The following is a 23,232-nucleotide window of genomic DNA, read 5'->3' as shown; positions in this document are numbered from 1 at the left end:
GGGGTCCTTGTCCCAAAGTCAGAACTGCCTTGATCCTATGGAAATCCCCATAGATGCAGTGAGACCATAAACCCCCAGCAGAGTCTCAAGCTGAATCTGAGAAAAGAGCTGGTTGAAAACACCAAGTAACTGCCATGCATGTTTACAAACCCCGGTCTAGGTCTAGGTATCTGGCTGATGAATAGGGGTGGCAGCAGATGGCTGCAGGGGTTCCCATCTTCACCTCTGAGCCCTGCCCCTGCTTTGAGACAGCTCAGCTGCTGGTGTGGCAGTAATTGAACCACTGTAAATTACAGCCTAGTGTGTTAAGTAGAACCAAAGCCAGTGCCAGTTTTTCTGTTAATATTACTGGTCTGAAAATTGTGCTGGTTCAACAACTGCTTTCCAAAGAGCTAAGCCACCTTCACAGCATGAATGAACACTTCCAAGAGAGAGGTGGGGCAGAGAGCCAGCGGCAGGAATCACTGCAGCCATCCCCGGATAAGTCAACATTGCCCCATGAATCAAAGGACTTACAAACTGGATCCAAGATGGGATGTAAAATATTACACATAGCTCTAATAACTCTGGGGGTTTTTGGGCCTCATGATGTATGGCATTCCCCCGTGGCACAGACTAAATCCATGACTGCATGCTTTCTAAGAAGCTTAGGAAGTGATTGTATAAAATTAGTATTAACTAGTTTCACTATTATTAAATGGAAAATTAAAGCTTTCAGCACTAAGCTGTTCAAGGTGTTTGCTACACAAATGCTTTGTAATGCTCTCATCAACAATAACCATCATTACGGTTGCTCCTTAAAAGCTGGGGAAAAATGCATAATCTCTTGTAGTATAATCCACTTTCCTAGAGCAGGCATGAATTTAAAAATCTATTAAGAATGGTGTGTACAGAAAGCAATTTCCTGTAAGATCACAGAATGGTTTAGCCATAAATGGAGCAAACTCCATCAGTTAAGCTGCAAAGGATAATCAGACATATCCTGTCCCAGATTCATAACTTCAATTTATCTGCTTGGCTGACTTCACTTCACTTACCATATTATAGTTTGTGGTTCCAGTGTACCAGGATACTTCAGGAAACCAAAAACCATGAAGGATATTTTCTTTGCACCACATTTTGGTAATCTTAAAAGTTATGAATTTTTTTCTCCCCTTTTTCTCTTATTTTTTGAGGTCCTCAGCACTTACAGGCTTCAGATCCATTGTGTTACCTTTGGCCAGGCAAACAAGCACAAATTCCCCCTCCTGCGCCTGCTAAGACAAACCAAGAAAAAGCTAATATCACTGCCAGCAGGACAAAGCACTGCTACTGGAATAAGGGACAGCAACTGTTGCTGTGTCAGAGACTCAGAGTTGTCCATTTGCAAGAGGAGAAAAACAGGGTCAAAATACCCCAGGGTTACAATGAGGCATCAAGCTGCCAGGCTGAACCAGAGAGCTTTATCTGAGTAGAGCACAGTGGAGATGGTTCCTATAGTTTCCCTGTTTTGCAGATGAGAACATGGGGACCAAATTGTTTAAGGCCATCCTGTGCATCAGTGGTAGGGCCAGGACTAGTTTTCTCACAGCCTCTGATCTGTACACATAGTTTTCTAGAATACCAAATTCTACATACGGCATTCAAAGTTAAATAAGGCTCTAGACATCAAGAACAAAGAACAGTTCAGATTTGCTGCTATAATGGGTTCTTGATTGCCTTCTTTGCTAGTACTCATAAGAAAGGAACAGAGGGGGGTAAAACAAATTTTAAACAATCTAAAATCCCCCCAAAACTTTCTGATTCTTGCAAATATTTGGGTGGGAAAAAGTTTTGTTGGACATCCCCATGTACACTGAACACAGAGGCAATAAATTCTCAAAGGCAGGGCAGTCTGCCAGGGACACAGGCAAGGTTTTAATGGATGAAGCTCTATGTTCAGCAGAAATTAACTGAATGTGAGATGTCTGAAGTGAGACACTTCTGTCTCAGTCCACATCAGAAGAACACACCTCTGTGCTCCCAGGACTGTCAGTCATGAGTTGTTCCTTGAGTGAAGCTCCCAAACCAGCCTTTTCTTATATAAACTATAATTTAAAGAAAAAAACTTAATCATACAACTATAGTTGTTGGGTTCAGATTTCTGAAATTTTTGTGTTGGGGGGATGGAATGGCCTTGATTTTAGAGCTCCTTTATGACAAAGAAAAAATGCTGCACCAGTGTATGTGCAATATTCACTAGCCACCTTCTAGACAACACTGGCAAGCTTTCTCCAAATGCTTATTGTAGGAGGTACAGTCCTTGCTCTCTTCTTAAGATGCTGTGTGGCCAAATATACTCCAGAAATGCAAATCTGAGAATCCTGTGAAGTGCCAACATGAGCAGAGGCTGTGATATATCCCACATGTCAGCCCTTGGACACTTCTGCCTATGTTCACCTATGGAAACTGAGGTATCAGGAATTCTCTTGATCACCTCAGCACAAATCTTCCCTCTCCCCCACACTCAGTGCAAAGCACTTTCCCTGAATATCCTGGCCTAGATTTTGCCATCAAATATCTTAGTGCCAACTCACTTTTGATGAAACAGGGTCTGTTCTTTCATAAAAAGAGCTTTAAATAAATCTCCTCTGTGAATACTCAGGGTACAACAAGCAGGAAAAATCGGATTTTCAGGAGCCCTCACTGCTGTTTTTCATTAAAATTAGAAGCAAATGCTCCCATTAAACTTAAGGAGAACACTGCAACCAGTGCTAAGCTATTTTAAAATATCCTGTCTGTATTGACTAAAACCTACAGTCTTACTCCAAATGAAAATCAGTTCCATGCAAGAGGCTTAAAGGAACTAGACTATGAAAAATCCATAAATTAGCTCATAGGCTAATCATCTCTTCAAAGCCCTTCTTATTTGTTTCCTTGGAAATGTAAATGCAACCAGAAGAAAAAGTCCTGAAGCTCATGAAAGTGCTCTCTCTATAACTACATGAAAAAGATCTGAGGATTTAAGCAAACGATGAGTGCTCAGTAATAACCTCTTCAAAGTGTTCCCTGTATACTAATGTCCTTGATTGTGATAGTCAGAGGAATAATAAAATTATACTGACTGAGATTTGCTCATTCAAGTGGTGCCTGCTTGAAGCTAATTCTCTGCATGGAGGTCAAATTCAAGCCACTAAAAAACTAATTCAAGCCACTATAAAACTAATAACTAGATAGTGCAGCGGTTGGTTGAAAACCCTACCAACGTTTCTAAAATATGTGGTTGATGCCTTTCTCTTGGTTTTCATTGATCTCTCTTTTTCCTGTTCAGATTGTAAATGAAGAGGATTTGGAGGAATGGAGATTTAGTCTGCCAGATTTAATCCAGCATAAACCCCTGCTTCCACAAGGAGATACCTAGCAAGTGGTCATAGGCTGCTGTGAAACAAGTTGGTGGGAACATCTGGCAGCAAATTTCTTAGAAGATCATTGTTTCACAGGATTTTAAAAGGTCAGAGTATGACAAATTCCCCTACAATAGATACTACTGAGATTAATGCATTCTGGTTTAAATCTGTATTTGCCTTCATATTTCCCCATTTTACAGAATTTATACCATAACATCTAATCTCAGGAACACTGGCACAGAAGCTTTCTATTTTTGTTTGGATTTTCCTACATTGCAGGCAGAAATTATGCCCATTTTTAAAAAAGCAACACACCTTCTGTTATTTTTCTAATGAGTTATATTCTCAGGTTCCCTCATTGTTAAAGAACCTCCTTGATTTTACTGAAGTATGAGTTCTTTCCACTCAATCAGCAAAGAACAGTGTTTTAAATATATGTAATTTTTAATGTTTTCAGTCCTCTCTGGTGTAAAGACAAAACTGCAGTTCCTATTCCTCCATGCCACCAAAACCGAGCTATTCCTAAAGAAGCCTTCTTCTAGACAAGCATTTGTAAGTGGCTACTTCCTAACATCCCTAACCAAAACCTGACCTGAGAATTAGGCCACCCTACCACTCTACCCAACATTATATCAAGCCATTCTAAAATTGCTTCTTCAGCAAATATATCGTATTACTTACCTCTTTTTGTCAGACAAAAGAGAGCATGACTGCCCACTTAGATAGTCCTAACTACATCTTCCCAGAAAGTCTAGCAGCAGTGAAATGTTCAAGCTTCCCTCTGGCAACTGAGGCTCCCAAGACTCCTGAGCACAAAAAGGGCAAAACCCCATACTAGAAAGCACAATGTCACTCGATCTCCAAAGGGTTATTTATTGCCCACATCACAGAAGCATTTTCACAGCACATTCCCCAAAGAAATTCCCTCTTTAGGACTTCTGATGCCTTTGCTCAGCCAACTCAGAGGCCCTTGTGGATAATAAAACTACAGTGTAGCTCCTACACTGCTCCTACACTGAGTGGCTCTAGAAGAGAGAAGCTAACCTCCCTAGGCACCTTTGCCATCTCCCAAGAGGCTTCCAGGAATGTGGAGTCGCACGTACTTTTCTCTTTGATGGGAAAAGAATAACAAGACATCTACTAGTCCTCTGCATGCTTACAAAGAAAGTAAGTTTAATCTGTGCATCAGGAATTTTGTACACCCTCTTATTCCAGTCCTTTCCACTAAAAGGCTGGCTTGAGAAAGCTTGGCTGTCGCCAGGGCATTTGCACTCTTACGCTGCCTTCGCTGAGAGTCCGCCCTGCCCAGATGAGCTCCCCCAACCCTGAGACAGCAGCGGGGACCATCCCCCGGGCCCACCGCCTGCCCCGCCGGGGCTCCCGCTGCGGCGGCGCCAGCTCCGCGCTGCCACCACGTGTCAGAGCCGGCTCCGCGCTCACACCCCTCCGGCAGTGCCCACCCCCAAACCGGGACCGTTCTGAAACCTCAGCCTCCTTCCAGTCAGGGCCCTGACCGCTGCTTGCAGAGGATTGACCCTGGCACGACGAGCACCCTCCACATTCTTCAGAGACCACACAGAGGGTGAAGAATGTCCCACCCTGAGACAGTTCCCAGCCCGCTGACTGTGACAGTCATAGGGGAGGTGTGGCTCTGACCTCCTCTGGTAAAGAGATGGAGGTTGTCTGTCCCACATTCTGGTTATATGTCCCACACCACAGGAATATCTGAGTGAAACTTTTAGAGGGAAGTTCTGATTTCATATGTGTGTTCTGTGATGTCTTCTAACTCATGTCCTAAGTGATAAATAGGAGCAGGGGGAATCGTGGATCATGGAGGGGTGTAGGCACTCTTCTACTCAAAGCAAAGCAGAAGCAGAAACAAAGGAGACATGCCTAGAAGCAGGGTTGTCAGGGATTCCCAGAACTTTGTTGGTGAAAACCTGGTGTCTGCTAGCTTTATATGCCTCCTAATTTGTAGTAGATTAGTTTGTTTAATGTCTGGGCTTGCTTTTCTCAAGGGCTGAGATTTCAATGCTGAAGTTGTACTATGAATTCATCTTGATTATTATTAAATGGCTGGTGTACTAAGAGCACCATACCATCTGGGAGAGTCACGTTCCAGTCCCTGCTCCAAATAGTTGTGTTTTTTGGTTTGTTGTGTGGTTTTGTTTTTTTTTTTTAATGTGAAACAGAAGCCCACCATCCAGAGGCATTCATAATGATTCCCAAAGTCCCAGCTGACATGGAGTTGCATGCATATCCCAGTGCTCCACCACCATCCAAAAGCAGATCTGAGCCCTGGCTTCCCACATGCCATAAGTGCTTCCCAGTATTCTCATCCTCTCAGACATCAGTGGATTTTTTTCATATGCTGTTTCCTGAATCAGGCTGGACCATCACAGACAAACAGGTAGAAGTACACCTACCTTGTGAATCTCATTAATGAAGAAGCACACCATGGCCTGGTTTCTCCACAGAGTAATCCAGAAATGCAAACGTAGAAGTAATGAAGCAACAGAGATATTCCTGGAAGAAATGGTACTCCTCAGATACAAAAAAAATGAGAGAGATATTTTGAGAGCTTAACTTGACAATTAGCCATTTGAATGTGCCTTTCAAGCTTATTTCCACACTTCTAGATCATGAGGATTTTCAGTATACTTCTACCTGCAGTAGCTCAGCATCTTTCTACACTACCTGTTTGTTTCATAGAAGAAATACTGATGCTGTTGTCTCCATACATCACACTTGCAAGGACTGGAGATGAGTAGAAATGAGGTCATTAAAAGCTGGTAAATAAGCTATTATAGCCATTAAATGTGTGGATATAAATGCATGTATTCAGGCAGGACAATTAGGTTCAAGGCATCATTATATCCTACGCTTCAGACACAAATATAATGCTGGATCCTGCCTGGAAAAGGTAACAAGGTGAAATAGAAAGTGGTTATTGGGTTGAGGGGTACTATTCCCTAGCATATTACACAATTACCCTATTTCCTGGGGCATTATAGTTAACATCACAATCTTGCACTCAGATAAATACAGGGAGAATACTTTGTGCTATACTCCTCGGGGGGTTTAAGGGCATTTTTTTCAAAAGCATTAGATTTTGATCTGTGTTTTCTGTCAAAATGCAGTGAATTTGGAGCAATACTGGGATAAGCAGAGTGTTCAGAAATGCTCAGGAACATATTCAGAGCTCTTAATATACTTCTGTTCTTCATAATGGGTAGAGGAGAAGAGGAAGAATTAGTAAAACTACATTGTCATAATCCCTTTTTGGTTTTTCTTCAGCTCCTAGAGATAAAATTTTAGCAGAAGGGCAGACCAACAAGAGAGCATGTGACATCTGGGTGAAAAGTTTCTTTCACTGTGGGATGGTAAGGAGCAGGCTAAGTTTTGAAAGCAGACTCTTTGACACAGGGTCTTGCATTTCATCTTGCTGTCATATTGTTACCACACCACATCACACTGTGTGACATAACCAACAAACCCTGTTGTAACCTGCCTTAGCGTGTGTCATGGGAAGGCAGCCTGCTGCTTGGTGCTTGTAAGGGTGCTTCAGGAAAAAGGCAATCCTGCTACTTCCCCGCATTCTGAAGGGTACCAGAAAGGAAGTCAAAAATAAAGAGCTGCTGTCCTCCTACCCATCCACAAGCAGTCCAAGCAGTCATCACTTGTTCCCCAGAACAGAACATTTCAGAAATTCCACAGTACATAGCAATATAACGCCGTTGAAATGGAGTAACGTCCCATGAAGAAAGAGGCTGCCTGTTGAAACCAACTATTTCATATTCAAGTAGGAGGTGGTAGGATAGAACACACCACAGCAGTCCTGGCAGTGTTCACCAGGGAGGACAAATGAACTTTTAGCGCTGACTCAAGGCATTTAAATATTGTCTTCCACGGAAGTCTCTTCACACCTTGCCTTCTTCACAGCAGTGCTATCAGTTGGGAAGTGAAACCAAGTAACTACTCAGAACCTGAGAACTTTACCCTTTCCTTTTTGCTACATTCCACAGAAATTGCCAGTTGCCTCACTTTGTGGATGTCCCCACAGATGACGTTTAAACAAGCACTCTCCTGATTTATCTTGTCCCCGGGGGATTTCCAACCTATGTGGACTGTGTTTGTGGATGACAAAATACATTGTCATACCTCAAATTAAACGCATTAAACTAAATTACTGTCTCTCATGCTCTTTCTCATTTGTAGACTAGTAAATATGTATCATTGTTCCTGACATCTTCAACACCACAGACTCACCTTTAAATTCAGAGAAATAAATTCTGTCCCAGAGCTCAATAAAGCTCTTTTTATATTCACCAAGCAGGTCTTTCACCTCTAGGTGCCAGCTCAGCCAAATGGTGAGACATTCCTTTGCACCTTAGCATAAGGGTGGATTTCATCCAGCAAGAAAATTTTGCTTCTTAGTGAACAGATTTTAACTGTGAGCCATGTAGATAAAAAGTCAAATTATTTCTCTTCTCAACATCCCCCCAAAACAGTTTTTTTGTCAACATGAGGTATTGGGAAGAAAACATCACTCTGTACAGACCCCTCTGGTGTCTACTTATCCCACCAAAAGCATCATAGTGCACAGGTGAGAGCATCTGTAATGCACTCATTGCAGGAGAACAGAATATTCACATCTTTAGATGTTTACAGTTTAGGGTGAAAAACTGGAGCAAACAAGATACAGGTCACATTCTCCCACCCAGCCTGCATTGTAATGCCTGAGCTCCGACTCACAGGGCCTTGTTCCTCTGCTCCCTTGCTGAATTTCCGCAGCAGACCGTACAGTGTGGCCATGACAGAGCTGTTGGCAACCTGCCTGCGTCTCTGCCTGCAGCAGCACACAGGGGCCATGCAAAGCCAACAAATCCCTGGGTCCTTTCATCAGGTGCTGAGAGTCCTTCAGTGCATCAAGGCAGAAATTTCACTGCGTGCAGGAGCAGCCCAGTGTGACCTCAGTGCAAGTGGCATGGGGAGGAGAGCAGCTCACCCCTGGGTGTGCAGCAGTTGCTGAAGCGAGCGGCTGTGGGCACTGGGATTAGTAAGAGCTGGGATATGCAGCTATCTCGGTGAGAGAAGCAGATCGGATTGCAGCATAGGTTAGTGTTCACATATGTGCAGGGAGAAAGACAGCGTTAATGTTTCCAGGGACAAATGGGCATAACCACAGCCCCAGCTCTATAACCAGGATAGAGTTCTTCAAGAGCCCCAGGATGCTGCAGCCATAGGCAGGTAATGAAGGACAGGGGTAATGTGGGCTGAGACTTGGAGGGAGCAGGACTGACATTGTTACTGGGCCAAAGGCCCGGCAGTGGTGGCAGGACTCTACAGTCAACATCCTTCTTAGCTTTGAGGCTGCAGTATGGGGCAGATGCTGCTGCCACCATGGCCACAGACGTGAGGTAAGGCTGGGATGGTGGCTGGCACTTGGCTCACAGACTTGACAGGACCCTGTGCTGGTGGCATATGTGGGATACTGACACAGCCACTGCAGCCAAGCAGCTGTCTGCCCTCAGGAGCAGGACTGGGATCAGCATCTGCAGAAAACAAAATCTCCAGTTGCTGGCAGGAGGCCTGCCCTCCTTGCACTGCAATCTCATCAGATAACCTCAGAGAAAATGGCTGAGTGCCTTGGCCAGCGCCCAGGCGGGACAACAAAGGGCGAGTGCAGGTGACTCAGGCCATGCCAGACACCTCTCTCTCATCAGCAGTGCCTGGCCCATGCTGCAGCAGCACCCACTCACCCCAGCCATGGGCACCACTGGGCTCCACTCCACAGGGACCTCATGACAACATTTTTAAGGGTTTAGTGCCAGTAAACCATCCCAGCTCCAGCATAAACCCTCTCAGCTGTTACAGGAGCTTCTCAGTGCCACACACTCCCACCCGCCCCACAAGTGCCAGGCTTCATGCAGCCCCTCTCATCCCTACTTTACTCCCCAGACTGTGATTTCAATGTGCAGTTTTGGTGAATGAAATGGGAGCAGATTGCTTTTATACTGCTAAGTTTTGTTTTCCACGGTTTTGTCCATGCGCAGCTCCTACTGCAAATCCCCAGTCCCTACAGGGTCCAGGCTCCTATAATTAGTATTAGGTAAGATAAGATAAAGGATAGATGCCTAGCTAATTTATTAAGGATACAAGATGGAATGCACCCTGAATGTTGAGGCATGTGACAGTTGAGGTCTATAATTTCTCACATCTTCAGCATCTTTAGTATTTTGAGGATTCCTTAGAGCAACAATTGCATCAAATTTGTTCACTGGGCATTTGAGACTATTATCTGTAAAAGCACTGAAACATCATTCATGTTTTTCCATCCTATTTCTCAGCAGCCTTTATATACCAATTGCCCAGCTTTCAGAGGCAGCAAGTCATAGAGGAAAGGATTGCAGAGAAGGTTTTCAACCTTCATTTTCCAGGAAATTAAAAATCCTGGGGTCTCTTCAAAATTATAGAAATTAAAATGATTCAAGAAAACATGCAGATGATTGGAGGGGAGCAGAAGTCTCACAGCTGGAGAAATTTTATTCAATCAGATCATATCAGACATTACATCAATACAGATCAATGCTCAGAGAGCCCCAGATTTCCAGCCTTCTAACCCACAAGCCCATGCTTTGTTCACTTCATGTCCACTGCTTTGAGACTAGTGCAGTTACATATTGTAGCAAACAGAGATGTGCACCTCTATTACATTGTTGTTATCATATTTCTATCTCATACATTGATTTAAAATATTTTGTGTTCTCTGTGGGTATGCTTGTTCTTCTTAAAAGCGGAATATTTTACTACATTGCTATACAGTGTTTTTACAAATAGAAGCATTATTACTAATAGAATATCCTATTCCAATTTACATTGAAGCATCTTTTGCTTCTGGCTGAAAAAGCATGCTTGCAGTGACTTCACAACCTCCTAAACTCTAGCTACAGCTATACAGCCTCTGTGAAAATATAAAAACAATTTGTCATGATTCATGGGTAACCCTCTCTGTTAATCCTAATAATAGGGTTAGGAGAAGAAATTTGCAACCTACTTTAACTTTTAGATTTAAGGATCTTCAAAATGTGTCCTTCTGCTGCTCTTCAGCACAAGGGCACATGGATAGTGAAAGAGGAGCAGCGCACTTGGCCATTCAAAGCCAGAAGTGCCAGATGAAAACAGGAAACCAATCCAGCCTAAGAGCAGCAGCAAACTGTAAATATGCATCTCATTGGAAACAGGTTCTCAATCTGCAGTGTTCTGAGCATACACCCTTATGCTTCACAAATGCCTGGAGGAGGACAGCAAAGCTATAAAACCAACTGCAAGCAATCTCATCTTCCAAGCTATGGTCTGGCAGTCATATAAATGGCTCAAGAATGTCATTCCTTTGTCCCTTGCCACTGAGTCACTGATTCCCACATCTTAGCTGGGGAATGGAGACACAGTCTCTTCTGACCCTGTGTTTTATGGTTCCCTGATCCCATTAATGCCTGCACAACCCTTATGGTAATAGAGAAGGGACCAAGTATAGCCTTTGCATGACAGTGAGACTCTCATCCATCCCTGTACCTGTGTGTCCCAGCTAATGTCATTTCTGCTCCCCAGTCCCCATCATTTACTAGCCTCATGACTGCTTCTTGCTGTATGAGCGAGACTCCCTGGCTGGAGTCCGTCTCTGTAATGCACTGCAGTCATCAAATTGCCGTGATGCATCCTGTCAGTGCAGACAGCATGGAGACTACAGCACAGTAAGTAAGGGTAATGTAATGCGGCCACGGGGCCAAGAGGCACAAGAGGAGCCGGGACTGGAAGCACAGGAAGCTTTCTCCATGAGGCATTAGAGATACTCATGCAGGCACTCTGATTAATGCTGCCTCTCCCAAAATGAAATATGCCATCTCAAGGTCAGCACATGAATGAAGAAGTGCATCAGGCTGAAACTCCCAGTTTGCTCATATTGAAAGAAGGAAAAAGAGGAGTGCAGAGCAGAGGAAAGCAAGCAGTAATAGCAATGAAGATTATAGAGGAACTTAATAGGGATTACTGCCTGTCATATAGTAAAGAGGGTAGCTTTTTCTCTCCCTTTTCCTCTTTTAATTCTTTCTAAAGAAACAACCTAGGCTGATAATTCTGCAGATGGGCACTGAACAGCAAGCCACTCTCAGTTCAGGAAGAAGTTCCCATTACAGTTGGCAAGGCGTGCAGATGGAAGAAAGTTCAAAAGCCTCCACAGGAAAATTGGACAAAAAGTGCATGGTGTACAGAAATTGCCTCAAATAGGGACCTCTAAGGGTTTTAGCTAACCTTGAAGGCAAGTGGAAGGTGCTTAAATAATTCGCAGATGAGGAAGAAAGGGAGCAATACAGCATGTGGGGATTTGAACAGGTTTTTGCCTCTAGATTCCTGGCAGGGATATTTTTAATGGTCTGTGGGGGTGAGGTTTTTGCAGGAAGTCCAAGGAGGCTACAGGAATTGGTAATTGCTTGCAGGAGATTTGCTTCAGTGAATGCTGTGGTTTCATTACACCTCTGTAGAATCAGGCCCCATCATGTTTGTGAGTGACACCAGCTCACGGCGCTGTCTAAAGGCAGTGGTTATTTTTAGCATCCATGCACCATGGATGTACAAGCTTTAACCACTTGGGCCCAGCCTTTGGGAAGAAACAGCCTGTGTTTAGCTGTGTACATTTGCAATGATTCATGAGATTGTCTGCAATCGCTGTAAAAATAGTACTTACGCAACTCAGGAGCTACTACTGAAATCCTGACATTATTGGGTCTTCCCCTCTTAGTCACACTCATTTCAATTAATTTCCATGCTGCCAAGAGAACTTCATGCAGAAAAGGCATAAACCTGAAAGAGGAACTGGGGGAGTTAGGAAATGCAGCAAAAGGGGATGATCATTTCTTTGCAATTGTGATGAGGAAAGATTGCAGCTGTTATTCCCCTGTAGAAGTGAAATGTGCAAACTCAACGAAAAAAGGGAGACAAATCTGTAGAGAGTGTTTTTCTTTTTTTTTCTTCTTTTTTTTTTTTTTTTTTTTTTTTTTGCCAAGCTGATGTTTTTCTTTACTTTCAAGCTGAGCAGCTAAGGCAAGGCTCAGAGATATAAAGGAGCCTGTATTTTTCCATCCATTTTTTTCCACTCAGCAACTACTAGTGCTGTCCAATCCCTTCTCCACTTCCACCTGGGCCCAGCTCTGCACTTTTTGCTGTATTCACAACCTAGAGTGTGCCACCTCAGCACCATACCCTGGTGTGGATCACTTGAAGGATGGCTCAGAGCACGCATAAGCACATTAGGTTTAGCCCAGTCACACATAAGGAACCTGCCAGACCTCATCCACTGAGCTGTGGTTCACACCTGAGGCCCTTGTCCCCCACAGCTTGGAGATTTTCCCAACCCAGACCTTATGTATCCACCACAAAAGCACAAACAGACAGAGAAGAGAGAAGGGCTCCTTATAGTGTTCTCAGCTACTCTTAAAAATCTTTCTTACAAGTAGAACGTGAGCACCTTTCCTATACTGGCAAAATAACTACAACTGCTGATAGATCCCTTAAATGCATGGGTATTTGGTGCAGGAGCAGCTCTCTACTGTGAAGAGCACAAAGGGTAGCCCACAGGCCCAGGCCATCAGGACAAGGGCACCTTTGGCACAAGAACTCTGTGAATTCCTGTTCACTCCCATATTAACTGAAGCCTGTGCTGTTACATATGCACAGAATTGCACTGGTGTGAGAGCTCAGCCTCAGCACTGCAGTGGACTGGATTTGTTCCTGGTTTCTTTTATGAAACCTCTGAAATCCAGCTGGAAATTATAGAGCTCTGTGCATTTGGCCCCCTGAAAAACAAGGCTTTTGGACTGCACTCTCTCAAAATGCCCATTGGCTGACTCTGGAGTAGAATAATTTGTGTGTGAAGGAGGCCTAGATCAAGGCCTTCAGAAAGGTCTTGCCAGAAAGTTTGTCATGGACAGTGAAGGAAACCCAAATGACAAACTGCTTTATGGAAATCAAATCTCAGAGGGTACTCCTCATCTCCACAATAACAGCAAGGCAGGTGTGCAAAACGGAAATGAAAAAGAAGCAGATGTACCTGGGCCAACTCATACAATAAAATGTGGTACACAAGCCAGATTTGGGTCCCTTATCACAATAATCTAATATCTGCTCAAGTGTCACTGTAGTACTTCTGAGGCTTCCAGAGAATTTCTTCACCTTCTCACTCTAGAATTGCTCCTAATTCTTCACCTTGGCATGGAAATGGGATTTCAGAACTCAAGGTGCCCAACAATACAAGCAAAAGCAGTGTCAGCTTCCTAATAAGTTAAATAAAACTTATGCCTCACCAAGCCAAAAGTTTTCTCTTCAGGGCTCCATGGTAGAGGATGCAAAGAGATGTGGGGTTTTTAGGAAAATAAGAACAAACAGTCTAGTACATATACACGAGATACTGAAAGATCCTTTTGCTGTACCCTGAGGTCTCCAACCTGTTAGACCTGCAGTTGGTATGAAAAGGAGCATTTAAACAGAGAGACACAACCAGGCCAGAGCTCTGACTTGAAATGTAAACACTGAAAGATTCTTAGGGCCATCACATCAGGCTGGGTACCTTTTATATGAGCAGTGTTTCAAAAAAATTTACAAGATTAGATCACAGCCTCTCAGAATGCTTGATCAGACAGCAGTGCAAAAAGCATAGCCCCTGAAACCTGCTCAAACAATGAGCAACAGCAGAGATGTGAAAAAGGCAGATAGGACAAAAAGCTTTTCTCTAGTGTTTTCTGTCCTTTCTAGCAGTGTGATGCTAGTTAAGGACATTGGTGTAATCTAGCTCCAAAATGCTTATTTCCAAAATGCTCTCCAAAAAGACAAAGAGATGTAGCAGGTCAATGTTCTTGTTACTCATCTCTCTCCTGATACTGAGACAGAGAAATGTCCTTCAGAGAGACGTCCTCTGTACCCATTTCATCGGGTAATGCAAACAGAGGTGGTGATTTGCATATAGACAGCTTTCTACTGGAAAATTGTTCTTTTTTGTAGAGCAGAGAGCAGGCTTCCATTGGTAATTAACGATCTGTGTTATGGAGCCAGCCAGCACTCAATGCAGTGGTGCTGTACACACCATTCAGATGTGGCACAACTGTTCAGAGGTCATGTTTTTCTGTCCCACAACTGGACTTCTGCAAGCAAGGCCCTTCATTAAAAAAGGGCTCAGGATTGCAGAAGAAAAGAGAAGACCATGAAGAAGAACAGGAAGGATGACAGGGAACAACACAGATTAAGAAACATCTGGACAGTTTACTGTGAAAATGTTCCCCCATATGAGACAAAGTAATAAAAAGGGTAAATCTCATTTGTGCTTCACTGATTCTCTGTGTAACAGCCCGACTGAGCTCTCTCTTGTCCAGAGTACAATCATGGACACCTAATTCATGGCAATTAAAAGGCCAAAAGTATTCAGAAATAATCAAAACCTGAAGTAGCAGAAGAAAGTGTAGGATACTGGATTTTCTCTGGACACGGGTAAGCTTAGGTAAGGAGCAGACATTCACTGAAGCATCCATTACCCCACATGTAAGGACTCATCAAGTACTTCCTTTGTAGTCTGCTCCCAAGAAGGGAGCTCTCACTGATTCAACACTCAGAAACAAACATGGAATTTCCACGTGGTTTGGGTCCTCATTGCATAAGCTTCTTTCTTCAAACCTCATGGTCAGAAAGCTTTCTCCTGAAATCCATCTTCATATACCCTTTCTCTAACTGTCTGTCATCCTCCCATGCTTCATATTTTCCCTTGGTCAGAGGAACCAAAAACCTGCGTTTGCCCACCAACAACATTAGCTTTCCTTTAAAGCTGCAGTTATCACTCTCACCCAGCAACAAGGGCATGGGAAGCTCAGGGCAGAGGGAAAGAGAGCTGAGGTGTTCATGGCACAGCAGTGAGCAGTACTACTGGGAACCACTCAGTACTGGAGAGCCCTAATGAACTACATTGGCACCAGTATAAACCATTGTCTCTCTGATTACAAAATGGCTGTGTTGAAATGACTTCCAGGCCCTGCTAAAACACCAAGCTCTTATATACCACTTGTCAGCCATCATTTTCAAAGCAGTTTCAGAGGGTGGGAAATGATTTATGCAAGGTCACTGAATAGAAGCAAAATTAAACCCCTCTGTGTCTGAGTCATCTGCCAGCATCCTAACCACTGAGCTACTCCAGGAAACCCTGGTTTCTTTGTCCTGTTAGCCATCTACAGCACAGGATATAGCAACAGCAACAGCTACAGCTGTACAGCTGGAATATCCCAAGTTATCAGGACGGATTTCATGGTGCAGATCTGAAGCACTATATGTGAGAAACAGATCTTCTTTTCATGTGCAGCAAAGTGATGCAAATCACAGCATATTTCTTCTCTGAAATCTATGGGACAGAGGTTCTCAGTAAGGCCACACTAGTATCACATTCACACTTAAGGTCGTCAAAGCAGGAAACGAATAATTTGTGAGATAGAAGAAAAACTGCAAACTCTACAGTTGCATGTAGTTAATGATCCTTCTGTGACCTTTCAGTTTTGCACCTTATCTTTTATTTAAACTATTTATTTAGAGACATAGGGTTTTATATGAAGCATACACTTCTATCCCTTTTCTTAAAGCATTTCAAGATTAAAGTGAAATGTTTTGGTAAGGAAGTTAGAAAAAAAGACACAGTGTTTTTCTCTAAGCAGTTTTACAGAGCTAAGCAGGGATTCTGCCCAGTGAGGCACAAATGAAGCAGGGAAATAAGGCTAAAGTTTTGGGTTCGCCAAATAATGTCAGGTTAGCCGTACCATCACTCAGCTTTTGGTATTTTGCTTGGCTGGGGAAATGGTTATCTCAGCTCTCTGTACTGTGAATGGAAGGAAGTAACAATGCCAAGTTACAACTTAAACTGAGAGATAGACCTATGAAAAACTCAGGGTAATATGTCTATCAACGATAGGAACACTCACTACTAAAGCTGGATGGCCTGGCTTCACTCCATGTCAAGGTCACCCCTCTCAAGTACCTCCCTTTGTTTGACAGAAGAATTAGGAACCATAAAATAGTTCTCAAGATACCAAAAAGTATTTTCTTAGAGAGATAGAGTGGAAGACTAAATTGTACAGGATTAAAAAAATTTAAAAAAAAAATGTGAACTAAACTTTCAATCAATACATACAGTATTCAGAAAGCTTTGGAAAGCTCACTTTAATCTGCAGGGTATTTGCACATCATGTCACTTGGCAGGAGCCAGAAACTCAGGCTGAGGGCATCACTTTGAATATCTCCTTGGGAAGCAGCTTCACCCAGCATCCTAACATGCTCACTCCCACTGCACAACCTCCACTGAAGTACTGTGTGTCACTCCCTCAGTTTGCTGAAGCTGTAAACTCATCCCATTCAGTCTTCTGGGAACTGTTCTGCTGTTAAAAAATGTAAATAGTGGCTAAAAAACTAACCCATAAAAAGCTTTGAAGTTTGCTTACAAACAAAATGCCTTCATAAACTCTCCCAATCATGTTTGTGCTAAAATATTGACTTTTCAGGGAGGTAAATATTTCTACATTGCTTATTGCATAGAAGCTCATTCCTGCTGTTTATTCACATGCCAAGGCCAGTTAGTACCGCTGCAGAACATAAAATCCCAGGCTAGAGGCTTCAGTACAGTTCCCAGCTTGTTCTCCCTGAAGTTAGCCAGTGGCAATACTTTCATTAACTTTGGTGAGAGCCAGGTTTTATTTGCCTGCCTGTAGTGCTTCTCTGTGCCTTACAGTGGGCTTCAAAGGCTGTTGTGGTCTTTAGAAAGACTTTTTTTGCAAGCAGAGTGCTGATCTCTCTTGTGTCCTTTTGTTGGACTGTGGTGCCTTGCACAAGCCATTCTACAAAGTTCCAATCATTTGTTTTTCCAAGGTAACAATCAGTTGTGGGGGATATTTGCAGCTGAGTCACTTCTAGCAAGGGCAAAAGGTAACACCTGTTTGTGCAAGTGTAAACCATACCCCTTCTTGGGGCTGTGCCATTTGACTGTGGAGGGTGATAATTATACCCATCCTCCTCTTGTTCAGGTTTTATTTTTCATTTTATTTTATTTTTATTTATATCTTGTTCATATTTTTATGAACAAGGTTTTATTTTTCATGTCTTATTTGCAGAGCAAGGGACTTCTGACTTCTTTTTTATCTTTAATCTTGTGGCTACATCTCAGAGTAACCATCTCAGGCACTGGACAAGTTTATATAAAGTACAGCTGTCAATGCACAGGAATAACCTCTCCTATCTGCCCTGGTAGAAAAGAAAATATTTCCCCAGAAACAGAAAAAAACAACCTATTGTATTTCCCTGACAAAGTCACTTCCATATCCTCCAACTCACCTCACTCATTTCCAGCCTCCCAAACATCCTCCCTATTTGCTAAGCTGGGAAAAGAAAGGCCACCAACAGCACAGAACTCAGGCCATTCCCAGGCATGGAAGAAGATGGACCAAAACCAGCATTCTCAGTCCAGGGCTCAGCCAGAAGATTGTTGGATCCTGCGGTCACAACCTTATTGCAAGGATGAAGAAAAGCTCCTGCAGCTGACAAGCTTTTGCATCAGGTTGAGGCAGGGAGAGAAGAGAGCCACACAGCCACAGAACTGCTGACCTCGTGGTGGAAGGCACATGCTTACTGTGTGCAGGCTTGGCAGAGTGGAAGCAGAGATAGATCTTCCTCAGCCAAACCCTTTCTCTTCCCTCTCCTCCCCTCAACACTTCTGCAGCTGAAGGGAGGTGGTCAAACAGCCCAAAGAAACAACAAGACTTAACTAAAGGTATATTGTATGTCAGAAGTGGAGGTATAACTTGAATCAGCCTTCTGGACACCCTTGTTATACACACAAAAAAGTTTTCTTGTCATGCTTTTTTCTTTTTTATTCTTTTTACCTTCTTTTTGCCTGTTTTCCCTTGTTCATGTCCTTTTCAATCCCCATCCTCACCATTTAACCAGACATGTTACTTCCCCTCACAACCCCAGCAGGAGTTTCTGATGATTCCTCTTGCCAAGTTGAGATGGAGGATTTTAGGAAAGGTGAGTCAATTTGGCTGAACTCAAAAGTTCAGTGCAAGACCTGCCCAATGCTGCTGGCTTTCCTGCCAGATAGAAAAATTAATTCAGAGCTAACTACTGTGCAAATGTAGTGGCAGGTGTGTGGAATGGACAGATGGGCTGAAATTAAGGAGATCCATACCCTAATTCTCTATTTTTTCAGACCACAGTCAAGAAGTTATTCTGACTGCTGAATTTTCCACACTGCAATGTCCCCCTTCCCCACACACTGACACACCTTTATGTAGCTTTGGGCTTCATGCTTGCAAACAAGGAAAGACTGATCTGGGATATGAAGATCAGGGGCAGTCTTGATTATAGTGAACATAAAATGGTAAGGTACAGGATCACAACCCGGACTTTGGGGTTCCTGCAATTAAATAAGCAGCAAAAGGAAAACCAGGGGAAAGGTACACCTGGTGCTGAATGGGACAGGAGGCCTGATAAAAAGGGCCTGATGGAAAATGCCAAGGTACTTGGTGCCCATTTTAGCTCACTTTTTGCTGGTGATACCTGCCATCAGAAATTGCAGGGCCCTGAGATTAGAGGGAAAGTCTGGACCATGAAATTCTTACCATTGGTGGGTGAGGACCAAGTTAGGGAATTTAAAGCAAATATCCACAAGTCCATAAAACCTGATCCCCAAGTACTGAGGGTGCTGGCCAGTGTCATTGTGAGGCCACTTGCAGTTATCTTTGAAAGGTCAGGGCAAACTGCCTTGTTTATATGGGCTAGAAAAATGTAAATGTCACTCCTATCTCCAACAAGAGCAAGGAGGAAGAGCTGGGGAACTGCAAGTCTCACTTCTGTCACTGGGGTGGAGATAAAACAAATAATCCTGGAAATCATTGCCAAACATATAAAGAACAAGAAGATGACTCAACTTATTCAGCATGGATTTATGAAGGCGAAATAGAGCTTAAACCAAATAGACTTCTGTGATGAGATACCTGGCTTCATGGATAAAGGGACAGTAATGGCTGTTATCTTCACTTTGGCAAGACTCTTGATACAGTTTCCTATGAAGTCCTCATAGATGAACTGATGAAGAACAAATGAAACAACTGGATAGTGATATAGACTGACAGTTTGCTAAACTGCCAGATTTAATAAGTTGTGATTACTGTTACAAACCCAGCTGAAGGCCAATCACTAGTGGTATGCCCCGGGGATTGATACTGCAGCCAAAACTCCAAGATACTAATTGATGACCTGAATGATGAAGCATCATCAGTTGTTCCTATACCTCTGCTCAACTCTGGTGGGACACATTTGGAGTGTTGTGTCCAGTTCTGGGTACACACTGAAGTCAATCCAGAGAAAGGTCTTGAGGTTGATTAAGGGATTGGAGCATATGCTGTATGAAAAGAGGCTGAGAAAACTGGGGCTGTTCAGCCTGGAGAAGACTCAGAAGCATCTTATCCATGTGAATGAATTCCTGATGAGGAGTTGTTAGGAAGATGGAGTCAAAGTCTTCTCAGTGTCATCCAATGACAGCTCAAGGGGCAATGCAATAAATTCCAATAATTGAAAATAAAAAAGTGTGGTCAAACACTGGAGAAAGTTGTGCAGAGGCGTTGTAAATAAAAAAGAGGTACCTAAATATCTGGAGATACTCAAAACCTGACTGAATATGGCTCTGAGCCACTGTTTCTAGTTGTCTCCACTTTGAGCAGAGGGTTGGGCTAAGCCATCTTTAGAGGCTCATTCTAGCCTCAACCATGATGTGATGCTGTGATACTGCATTACCTTAAATATGCTGTCCTATACACCCCAGGTAAAGTGAAGCAGAAGGATCGCTAAAACTGATTCTTTTTGTTTCAAAACAAAGCCCTCTAAAAACAATAAATGGTACCTGTGTCATTCCTGTCCTGCTTTCCTAGCTTGTCCTTCAAGCTCTGCTATTGATTCTAGTGTTTCATTATCTTTATTCATTAGGTTGCTTGGGTTTTTTCCCCAGTGAGTAACCTGAATCTTTTCCAATGAAATTTAAGCCACTCTTATAGTGCACTTACTATTAATTTAAGAAAGATTAAGTCACTTTCTGTATTTGGGGAATGCTCTTGTGCTCTAAGTTGAGTACAATTTTTTCAGTCTCAGCATGACAATACAACTCTTTCCAGATCTCTGATCATTCCTATTTCCCCCTTCTGGCCTCTCCCCATCTGACCCAAATCTTTAGTGGAGTGCCCCAGACTCAACATAATCCTGAAGCCAAGGCCTCACCAAAGATAAGTGGAGCAGAAGGATGACTTCATCTGTCTCGCAAGCTGCATTCCTCTTACCAGAATCCAATACAATGTCTGCCGTTTTTGCAATCCCATGACACAGCTGATTCATGTTCAGCATGTGATCTACTATAACCCTAGAGTCTTCTCTAAAGAGAACTGCCAGCTAAACAATTGTTCCCTGTCCCAAATTGGTCTAGTTGCTCTATTTCTGCTCGGATGTAGCATTTTGCACCTGCACCACTGAGCTCTTCCTTTTTCAACCTATTTCTGCAACTTGTCACAAACATTTTGAATTCTGACCATGGCTTCTAACATACACCCAGCTTTGTCATCACTGGCTGGTTATAGAAGAGGGTGAACCAGCACAGGCCCTTGCAGAATTCCACCAGCAAAATTCTTCAATTTTCTAGATAGACGGTGATTAATTTATAGTTAAACCAATAGTGCACTGCACAAGCACAAGCACAAGTCAGCAGTCAGTATTGCATAGTGACTTATTCTAGAGAGCATTTTTCTGTCATGTCAGACTACATCACAACAAAAAACAAGATAGAAGACCCTTCACTTCTCCCCATCCCCTGAACCATTTGCCCTACTGTAATAGGAAAGATCGGCTTTACATGACTTGCTTTTGATAAATCCATGTTGACTGCTGCTCATCTTGGGCTTTCAAGCAATTTGTTTAATATTTTTTCCAGAGTTTTCCTGGGTCTGGAAAATGGACATCAGTCCGCCTCTTCCTTCTCTTCTCCTCTGTTCCCCATTTTAAAGAAATAACCAGTTAATATTGCTCAAGAATACCTATTTTATGGAAGAGTCCAAAGGAAAAGTATACAGGAATTTGTGTCAGAGCTTCAAGCCAGAACCTCAAGACTGGCCAGGTCTGTGAGACTTTTATTCCAGCGCCAGGTCCCTGATCCATGAGATGGCTCTCCTGTCTGACATAAGACAGAGGACACTGACCTACTTATGCATGAGAAAACTTGAATAGGACTTTCAAAATTACCACCTCTAAATATCAGTGCTTAAAGAATGATGTCTAACTAGCAAAAACTGATAGCTCCTGTGCCAAAACCTGGAAAGATCAAGAATTTTAATATGCAGGTATCTTACACTTAGTACTAGAGAGTAATTGGTTTCAAAATAATATATCTATGTCCTGACATTTTACTATGAATATTTTCCTTATTGCTGCTCTGCTTTATGGCTTTCTTGAGATAAATTGATACATTTTATCAGAGGTCTTATTTATCAGATATAGTCTTAAAAGTAAATGATACATGCCTTTGCTAAACATGTGCACTTCCAGGCCAGGCTGCCTTAAGCAGTCAAACCAAATCAAGATGCTCCAAGCTTTGCACTGGATCTAATCAGTTACAGAAAAGGACAAAATCTCCCACTAAACTCTTTCCCTCTCTCACCTTTCCCCTGACTGGCAGGTTTTCTCTCCAGTTTTACACCTGATGGCTCCCAGTCAGGTTTTGTTTTCCAGCAGCCCAACTGTCACTGTCCCTGTTTTCCCAGAGATAACATTTCTGTACGTCAATGTTCACTATCTATCCAAGTCACATCCTTCCTTAGAATTTTTTTCCAGGCCTTTGCAGTCAGTACCTGTTGCAACAGGGGGTCTTGCAAACTTTAGTTAGGCAACATGATTGTGTTTGATGGAAGTATCTTGAGTAAACAGCTCGTTATGTACATGGCCACTTGCTCAAGAGGTTGAACAGTTGCATTACTCATTTACACATGGGATGTTTTGAAAATAAAACCCAAAATACTGCCTTCTTATCAGATAGTGTTTAACTCATTCATGTTTGCAAAGGATGATTCTGAAATTCCCTTTCTAAAGTTCCTTTCCTCTTATGACTGTTTATAAAAGGTGACCAAGTTTATGACAACTCAGGGGATGTAGCTGTAATTAATCAAAGCACAATTGAGGTACTAACACCCTGCCTATCTGAAATCTCCCTCTAGTTTCAATTGAACAAGGCTTTCCTTTCCACTTCCTAGCCTAAATTGTTGCTCTGGAATGTTAAATATTTGCCACCGATCACTCCAAAGCTGGCAGTACTTCAGCGGGAGATAAAGTGACTTCTGGCAACTATTTGCAACATTTTCAAGAGGTTCTGAAATCCTACAAGGAGGTAAAAAAAAAAAGGATCTTTACACAGAATAAGATTTTCATCATGATTAATTAATAAGCATTATATTCATTTTGGAAAATAGATAAACTGGATCAGAAAACCCTCAAACTTACCTGCATACCTAAACTAGAACCAACTAGAACTGAAGAACACTTTCAAAAATTTGACACTAATATCATGATGCCAAATTAAAGGGCTCGAAACCCCAACTGGAGTGTCTGCAATTACAAGTGAATCTGATGGAAACTCACTGCAATTCAGGATATATCCTGGTCCTGGGATTGTGCTGAATGACCAGCACAGCAGGAAAGAGTTTGAAGAATGTTGTCCCCAAGTAATCACACTGATCAAGAGGGAAACATGCTACAATGAATC

Source organism: Vidua chalybeata, chromosome 1 (assembly GCF_026979565.1).
Source record: "Vidua chalybeata isolate OUT-0048 chromosome 1, bVidCha1 merged haplotype, whole genome shotgun sequence".
In the NCBI taxonomy this organism is placed as follows: domain Eukaryota; kingdom Metazoa; phylum Chordata; class Aves; order Passeriformes; family Viduidae; genus Vidua; species Vidua chalybeata.
Note: the sequence above shows the minus strand (reverse complement) of the source record.